Source organism: Gouania willdenowi, unplaced genomic scaffold (genome assembly GCF_900634775.1).
Source record: "Gouania willdenowi unplaced genomic scaffold, fGouWil2.1 scaffold_139_arrow_ctg1, whole genome shotgun sequence".
In the NCBI taxonomy this organism is placed as follows: Eukaryota; Metazoa; Chordata; class Actinopteri; order Blenniiformes; family Gobiesocidae; genus Gouania; species Gouania willdenowi.
Window position 1 is genome coordinate 38915 of NW_021144887.1, and position 9486 is coordinate 48400.

Sequence of the window (9486 nt, forward strand, 5' to 3'; positions counted from 1 at the left end):
TTGGACACACAACTGGTACATTGGACACACAACTGGTACAGTGAGACATACAACTGGTACATTGAGACACACAACTGGTACATTGAGACACACAACTGGTACATTGAGACACACAACTGGTACAGTGAGACACACAACTGGTACATTGAGACACACAACTGGTACATTGAGACATACAACTGGTACATTGAGACACACAACTGGTACATTGAGACACACAACTGGTACATTGAGACACACAACTGGTACAGTGAGACATACAACTGGTACATTGAGACACACAACTGGTACATTGAGACATACAACTGGTACAGAGACAGTTTCAAAAAATGAATGGCTTGAGGCGTTTAAAAATAAGTTGCTTTGAGTCTAGTTTTATATTGTATATGTCGTTGTTCATGTTTTTCTTTTTAGCATATTATTAAATCCACATTTTTAGTTTTTTATTTTGCAAACTGTTTAAAAAAAAACCTGAGTTATTTAATTATTCATAAATTGATGCAGTGGATATTTATCTGTTTGTAGGACAGCAAATTATAACTTTTGCATTGTTTTTTACTTTGTCTCAATTCTTCAAAAATAATTCCCAGCAGCCAGTGTGGTTTTGAAGTAATTATTATTATTTTTACTGTTTCGCTGCCAAATAATGTTATATCAATACTATAGTTTGTGTTTATTTAGAGACAGTAGTTACTTTTCAAATCATACACAGAGGTAGATGCAAACCAAGCTTTTCTCCAATTATAGCCCATAAAAATGTAAAAGTTAATTCAACCCATTACACTGTATGTTTTATTCAATAAACATATTTAGCAGCTTAGTTAAGCAGGTACATGTCTACGACTGCCTCTGATTTTCATTCAGCTTGCTGACCACAGTCAACTGTTATGTACAGTATGTATGCTTAATGACATCATGATAGTTTATTTATTTTGTGTACAGTGACCTAGTCTTACACAGCAACCTGATGAAACCAAGACCAAGTAAATAAAAAATAATACTGTAATAATGATACACATCCAAACCCCTAATTCATATATAAACAAAAATACTTTTGTATCAGGAAATAAATCACACACACACACACACACACACACACACACACACACACACACACACACACACACACACACACACACACACACAGAAAGAGATTCCTTGCTTTTATAGATATGCTAATTCAAATATTGTTAGGACTGATTATATGAACATAGCAATTTTCAGATCAACATCATCATTATAATTGTGATAAACTAAAGCCACTGAGGGACTGTATAGATGTATGACTCTAGACTATTAATTGATGCGCTTGCTGGTTTTCTCCTGAGCGTAAGATTGTGAAATAAGACAGTCCAATATGTTCTTTGTTTACAGAATATTTATTTCTCATTCAATAATTGTCTTCATTAATGCCATATGTACAGTATTCAATTAGTACTCCACATATTTCCATTATAAATCTCTATTACTTCATAACGTGGCGTACAGCAGTCAAAAATGTGTAGGGCCTATGTTGTCTCCATAGCAACACACCAAACATCCTGTGAAAGTTTCTACCAATAATGAGTATCACCTTAACCAAAAGGCAACATTTGCTGGTACAAATTGTGTCTTACACTTAATTCTCCAAACCACGCCTCCTACAATGATGCTAAACTACAGCAGGTCAACTGCAGCAACAACCCACAGGAACCAAGGTCACCCAAGATCTCCCAGGAACAGAAATGGTTTGTGACATTTTGTAATGTGTCAAATGTGTTGTGGTGTATGAATTTTGTTGGTATTGAGTTACCAGATCAGGACAGCCAAGATACTTTTTCTATGTGTGTGTGTGTGTGTGTGTGTACTCTGATATTAAATTAAGTAATTAGACATTTGTATTCCATTCATGAAGTCCAGGAAATGTTGAGTATACATACAATACTTGTCCCCAGCTTGTGCAGTTGTTACATGGACTCACATTATATAAACACTTAACACAGGGAGGAACACAAACAGTAACCATAGTAACCAATACAACAGTCAATGTGGGAGTTAAAGTTAAGTTCTTCAATACACGAGGGGACAACTCTCTTTCTGAAACGTACTCCCTTCTAAATCAGAGTCTAGTTTAATTTAATACAGACAAAGGATAAAGAAGATGTTAGTGGCCTGGTGCAGGTTGTTTATTTTTCAGTGTTTTTCCAACCAAAAGCATTAGAGTCAGCGGAATTAGGAGTATATGAGTGAAGAGGAAATAGTTCTATATGTTGTGAAGAGTGTTTGTTCAACAAACTACTAAAAGAAATGAACACAGTCTTTTAAAATGAATTTTTGGACATGTACATTCATATGCTTTAAACCAATAATCAATGTATCACTGACTTTAAATGGGAAATTAAATGACTGTAACAACTCAGTGAAAGACCTTGGTCAAAGTTTACAGATGTTATATTGACTGTATGAGTCAAGTCTGTATTAACACAGAAGAGGCTAAAAGGACACTGCAACAGTGTGGCTTTGAATTATAGACAGGATTATTCTGACATTGTTTTCATAAAGAACCTGGAAGTAATGCTCCATGTCATCATGTACATATTGTGTGAGGGGACAACAAGAACACCCTAGTGGTAGGAACAATTCTGACATATTGTACATTTTAAATATATTGACTAACACTTGATTTAAACACTAACAAGAATGAAATTAGACGAATATTTATACAATTTACAAAGGGCGAACCATGACATCTTTTGAAATCCCACTTCATCTGCTTGACTATTTGTCTCTATTGGTGACAGTAACATTAAAATGTGCTTTTATTGTGGCTTATGCCTTGAATGAGAGACAAGTAGCATTTACAGTAAGGGACATTTGCATGATGTGAATACACACAATGAGTTACTTGCTCAGGTGATGTCTATGTTTCTCTATGCTATAATTGAGACTGTTGTCTAAAAAAAACAAGCATGTATGTTGATTTTAACATATAGTTTTAATTATGATTTTAAAACGACTGAGGCTGATGGACAAAAGTTACATCACAGACAATGTGCTTAACAATGATGTGGTAAAAACAAACCCTGAGTCCCACCTCTTGGTCACTGATACCCTTAAAGTCATGTCTCAACCTTTGTTACTCTGCTCTGAGTCTGGGGTCAACAACACCTTGTTTTGCCGTCGTTTGCCAAACGCCGTTTTACTGATGTTTAGATTATTTTCTAAGACCATAGAGGCCTTTGACTACAGAACTAACAGCTGGATCACAGTTCAGACTCATCCCAGTCTGGAGAATCCCATGATTCACTTATTCTACAGCACTGTCTTCCTTGGTAGATGCTTCTACATTGTGGGTAGTGGTTTAAGATGGACTGACCCCTCTGACAGAATGTGGAGGTTTAACCTAGTCACACACACTTGGCAGGAGATGTCACCAATGCAGGAGTCACGGTACTTAATGAGTGCTACCGTGCTAAAGGGATACATCTACCCTATGGTAGGCTACAGGGATGATGATGGTACCTCACGAAGAACTGCTGAACGCTACCAGCCCGTCATCAACCAGTGGACATTCATTGCATCAATGAATGAAGAAAGGAGATACGCCAGCTGCACCACACTGAACAACAAGATTTACATATGTGGAGGACTGAATAATAGAGTACTGAATACTGCTGAGTATTACAACCCAGACACCAACCAGTGGACACTGATCACTCCTATGGGAACACCTCGGTGTGGACTTGGGGTCATTGCATATATGGGCCACATTTTTGCAGTTGGAGGCAGAGATGGGTTCAGAAATCTGAGGTCTGCTGAGGCTTATGACCCAGTGACCAACACCTGGTACGATGTCCCTGAAATGGTCCACAGACACAGATACTTTGACATTGCAGTGATGAACAAGCAGATCTTTGTTGTTTCTTGTAGCACAGGAAACAGAATTGTTGAGTGCTATGACTACACTACAAATACTTGGTCTGTGGTATTTTCTGGCATGGACCACTATGATTGGGTGAGTTGCTGGCTAATGTACTATTTTACATAATGTCAGTTACTGTATATTCAATATTTTAAATGTGCCTGATATTTTTTCTAATTGTTATTGTGGCACTTTTTCTGTTCATAGAAATGTCAAAAGATATAAATACTTTGTAATATAAAATATTGGATCTAATCTTTGACCACTCTTACTAATACTACCATGAAATATATATGTCACGAAAACCAGCTGATTAATTGTAGCCTATTGAAGTGTATGAGGGGAACATATACATGATTGTGATTTACGTCTCAGGAAGTGTAAAGATCCAGCCTTGCTGAAAGAAATGACAGCGATGCCTTCAGTAGAGGCATCAGACCTTCACAACGTGCAAAGAGTTTGAGGAATGACTGATCATCTGATTCAGGATACAAATGCAGTACAGAATTGCTGCAATGTGGACACAGCTCTTTTTTACCTTTTAGGGACATCTCTAGCGTGTCTCCACATCACCACTCTCATCCTGATATGAGTTCATAAAAGTGAATAAACATGTAATGTAAGTAAACACTGCGAGCCATAAAAAGTTAATCTTCGTCTGATCATATTTCAGGAGGGATTTGGTGTCTCATATTGTTTGTTAGGACGTGGGGACCTCTGCTGGTCATTTAGGATTATGTTTTTCAAACACGACAGGCCGGCAAAACAATTTCATGTTGAAATTAAAAAAACACCAAAACTTGATCTTTATGTAGCTTTTGTAAAGCTTTTAATGATGTATCACTCTCTGTGATAGATCATGTACCTGCTTTATATTCTCTCTCCCCGTATGCTTTTATTCTGACACCATCACTTCCGCATGTCGGCTGAAAATAAAAGCCCAGACCACGTGACCTCGGTCACGTGACTTCGTTTTTCGTTTCAGCGTTCAGAACAGAAAAAGGAAACAGCTGATTTTCTATTTTCAATTCTAAACGGGGAAAGGAGAATGGAAAACGGAAACTGGTGTTTTTCAATGTTCAATTGTAAAAGGAAAAAGGAGAAAAGGACACGGGAAAATCGAAAATTGGGCCAATTTTGATTTGTTTTATGGTTTTTTGATTAAAACGGTAAAACGTTTTTTTTTGTTTTTTGTTTGAAAAGGAAAAGAAGAGAAATGGTTATTTAATTTTGGTTTACAGATGAATTTGGGATTATCCAATGATACCCAGACCGTAAAGCACAAGTTTGTGGCATCTTCCTATCAAAAGTTATTGACCATTTGGTGTCTTCCCTGTGCGGAGGCCTCTAAATTTTTTTCTTGACCTTTGGTGACCTTTGGGCTCTAACTCAGGAACACAAGGTGCTATCAAGATGGGGTCAACGGCTCCTTTATCGGCTTAATGGGCCCCTTAACATATGTGAGAACCGGACCTCTCGTCGGTTCCCTTCTGGGCCCCCAGGGGTCTGAGGTGTGGGCCTTCAGAGGTGAACTTGTGTAACTTCCCAGTAGATGGTGCTAGAGGTCTGATTTTTTGATATGTTATAGAGTTTATTGAGACCTTTCCAAAAGTGTAAAGCACAAGTCTGTAGCACATACACAAGCTGAGATACACCTCATCAGTGGAATTTCACATTGTCTTCTCTTGCCTAATTCGCCACTAGAAAGCACTGGAGGTCTGATTTTTTTATGTCTTTTAGAGCTCATTGAGACCTTTCCAACAATGTAAAGCACAAGTTTGTGGCTTCTTCCTATCAATCAATCAATCAATCAATCAATCAATCTTTTATTTGTATAGCACCAAATCATAACCAATGGTATCTCAAGACACTTTACAGTAGAGCAGTCTTAAGGACGGACTCATCATTTTATGGATACACACATATGCATATATACGTATATGCACATACATATGTATCCCACACCCAACATGAATTCATCATGGCGGCAAGGAAAATCTTCTGTTAAGCAGCAGGAACCTTGTGTGGATCCCATTCCTATGAAGAACAGCCAGCCACGTTATGCTGTGTTGGGTGTGTGCAGAGGAAAGGGTGTAACTCCACACTGAGGATCCCACGGACCTGCAAGACAAAAGCCAGAAGGAGTACAGGAGCAAACACACAAGGGAAGAAGCATCCATAGAGGGAGTGTTAGAGAGAGGAATGGGACCCTCTCCGGTCCCTCTCTAACCTAAATGACCTCTCTCTTAACGCCCTCTCCAACCTCTCTCCAACCGAGCATGCCAGACCCCCCCGGCAGTCTATGCCTATTGCATCTTAACTATGAGCTATGAGCTGGTTCCTAACTAAAAGCTTTACCAAACAGGAATGTTTTGAGCCTAACCTTAAAGGCAGAGAGGGTGTCTGCCCCCCGAACCGTGGTTGGTAGATGGTTCCAGAGAAGTGGGGCCTGATAACTGAAAGCTCTTCCTCCTATACTACTTCTAGAGACAAATGGAACAACGAGTAGGCCAGCATTTTGAGAGCGTAGTGTTCTGGGGGGATTGTATGGCACTACAAGCTCCTTGAGATAGACTGGTGCCTGTCCATTTAGGGCTTTATAAGTGAGAAGAAGAATCTTGAATTCTATTCTATATTTTATGGGAAGCCAATGCAGAGAGGCTAATACAGGAGTAATGTGATCTCTTCTCCTAGTTTTAGTCAGTACATGTGCTGCAGCATTTTGAACCAGCTGAAGTGTCTTAAGTGACTTGCTCGGGCAGCCTGCTAAAAGAGAATTACAATAATCCAGTCTAGAGGTAACAAAAGCATGGACTAGCTTTTCGGCGTCGCTCTGAGACAGGATAGATCTGATTTTAGCAATGTTACGGAGATGAAAGAAGGCAGTTCTTGAAGTTTGTTTTATGTGAGAGTTGAAGGATAAATCCTGATCAAATAGAACCCCAAGGTTTCTAACAGTTGTGCTTCGTGCTAGAGTAATGCCATCTAGGGCAGTTAGGCTAGCATAGGTTTCTCTAAGGTGTCGTGGGCCCAGTACAATGACCTCAGTCTTGTCTGAGTTAAGAAGAAGAAAATTTTGGTCCATCCAGGCCCTAATGTCCTTTAGACAGGCGTCAAGTTTAGATAGCTGATTTGTCTCACCTGGCTTCATTGATACATACAGTTGGGTATCATCAGCATAGCAGTGAAAGTTAACAGAGTATTTTCTCAGAACATTACCAAGGGGGAGCATATAGATACAGAAGAGGATTGGACCCTAGCACAGAGCCCTGAGGAACCCCGTAGCTTACTTTAGTATACACAGAAGACCTATTATTCACGTGTACAAACTGGTACCTATCAGATAGGTAGGACTTAAACCAGTTTAGGGCAGTCCCTGTGATTCCAAGTAATTTCTCTAATCTCTCTAGTAGAATATAGTGATCTATAGTGTCAAAAGCTGCACTAAGATCTAATAAAACCAGCACTGAGAGTCGTCCTTCATCTGAAGCCCAGAGTAGATCATTAGTTACTTTAACTAAAGCAGTCTCTGTGCTGTGCTGAGCTCTAAAACCTGACTGGAAGTCCTCGAACAGGCTGTTGTTTTGAAGGAAGTCACAGAGCTAAAAGGAAGATTAGATATAGGCCTGTAGTTTGCTAAAGTGCTGGAATCAAGAGTAGGTTTTTTGAGAAGGGGTTTGATTACAGCTACTTTAAAGGACTGTGGCACGTAGCCTATTGATAGGGATATATTTATTGTCTCCAACAAAGATGGGCAGACTAGGGGAACAACTTCTTTAAACAGCTTAGTTGGGATCGGATCTGAAAGGCAGGTCGATGGTTTGGAGGATGAAATAATAGAGTTAAATTCCTGAAGTCCTATATGTGTGAAACAGTTTAGGTTAGGCTTATTTACATTTAATGGTACAGCAGGCCCAGGTGAAGGCAGGGAGTGGCTAATTTTATCTCTAATCTTATGAATTTTATGGTTAAAAAATGTCATAAAGTCCTCACAGCTGAGGGCTAGAGGAATCATGGGCTCAATAGAGCTCTGACTTTGTGTTAGCCTGGCTACAGTGCTGAAAAGGTACCTCGGATTATTATTATTTTCTTCAATTAGTGAGGAATAGTATGTAGATCGACTATGTCGTAAGGCTGTCATGTATTTACTATGGCTTTCTTGCCAGAGTATTCGTGACTCCTCTGTTTTATTGGAGCGCCACATTCTCTCTAATTTACGGGTTGTTTGTTTGAGTGTTTGAGTTTCAGAGCTAAACCACGGAGCTTTCCTCTGACGTTTAATAGTTTTTTCCCTCAATGGGGCAATTGAGTCCAAGGTGGATTTTAGTAGACTAGCAGAGCTATCGACAAGCAGCTCCAGTTGAGAGTGGTTATAATTAATATCATAGTTATTTATTGGATGGTGCACTGAGTTTAAGGCAGCAGGAATGGCCTCTTTAAATTTAGCCACAGCACTATTGGACAGATTTCTACTCGTAACTATTTTATTGCACAGTGCGAGATCCTCTAGGATAATGTTAAAAGATATTAAAAAGTGATCTGATAGCAGACTATTTTCAGGGTAGACTTTTAGTTCATTAATATCAAGGCCATATGTTAGAACAAGATCAAGAGTATGATTTAAACGATGAGTAGCTTCATTAATAGTTTGAAAAAAGCCAACTGAGTCTATTAGGGACATAAAGGCTGAGCTCAGGCTATCACTATCTTTGTCCACATGGATATTAAAATCTCCTACTATCAGTATTTTATCAGAACTGAGGACTAAGTTTGATATAAACTCAGAGAATTCTGATAGAAATTCAGAATAAGGGCCTGGAGGACGGTAAATTATTGCAAATAAGACTGGCTGGCAGGTTTTTGATTCGATATGAGATAAATTTAGAACCAGGCTTTCAAAGGAAGTGTAATTGGCCTTTGGTTTAGGATAGATTAGGAGAGAGGAATGATAAATAGCTGCTACACCACCTCCACGGCCTATGTGTCGTGGCATATGAGTATTATATGACTGGGAGGAGTGGCTTCATTTAAACTAACATATTCATCTTGATACAGCCATGTTTCAGTTAAACAGAATAAATCAAAGTTATTTTCTGAGATAAGGTCATTTACTAGTAGAGATTTGGATCTCAGTGATCTAATATTTAATAGAGCACATCTAGTGGGGTTTTTTTTTTTTTTTTTTTTCTTGTCTGCACATTCTGTCGAAGGTTAACACTACAAGAAGTGCAATCTTTTAACAGCAATGCATATTTTGTTATTGCAATTAAATAAATTTATTTATTTCATTGCATAATTGTGACCATCACCAGCCCTCCCTAGGGAAGGGTAAGAAATACTTTATTAAAGGGAGGATGTAAAAAAAGAGAGGGCAGTGTTACACCAAGGTGAAGGGTTGGAGAGGGGTGGGGAAGTTAACAGGGAAGAGGAATACAAGATAGGAAATGGAATGGGTGGGGAGTAGTCGATAGATTTCAAGTGATGCGATGTGAAATTGTGGTTGTGTATATTGTGCTTATTGTTGAGTTATCAAGCCAGTTTGGTGACCAGTGTGCGGCTTAGGAATAATGGTGGTGGCTGTGAGC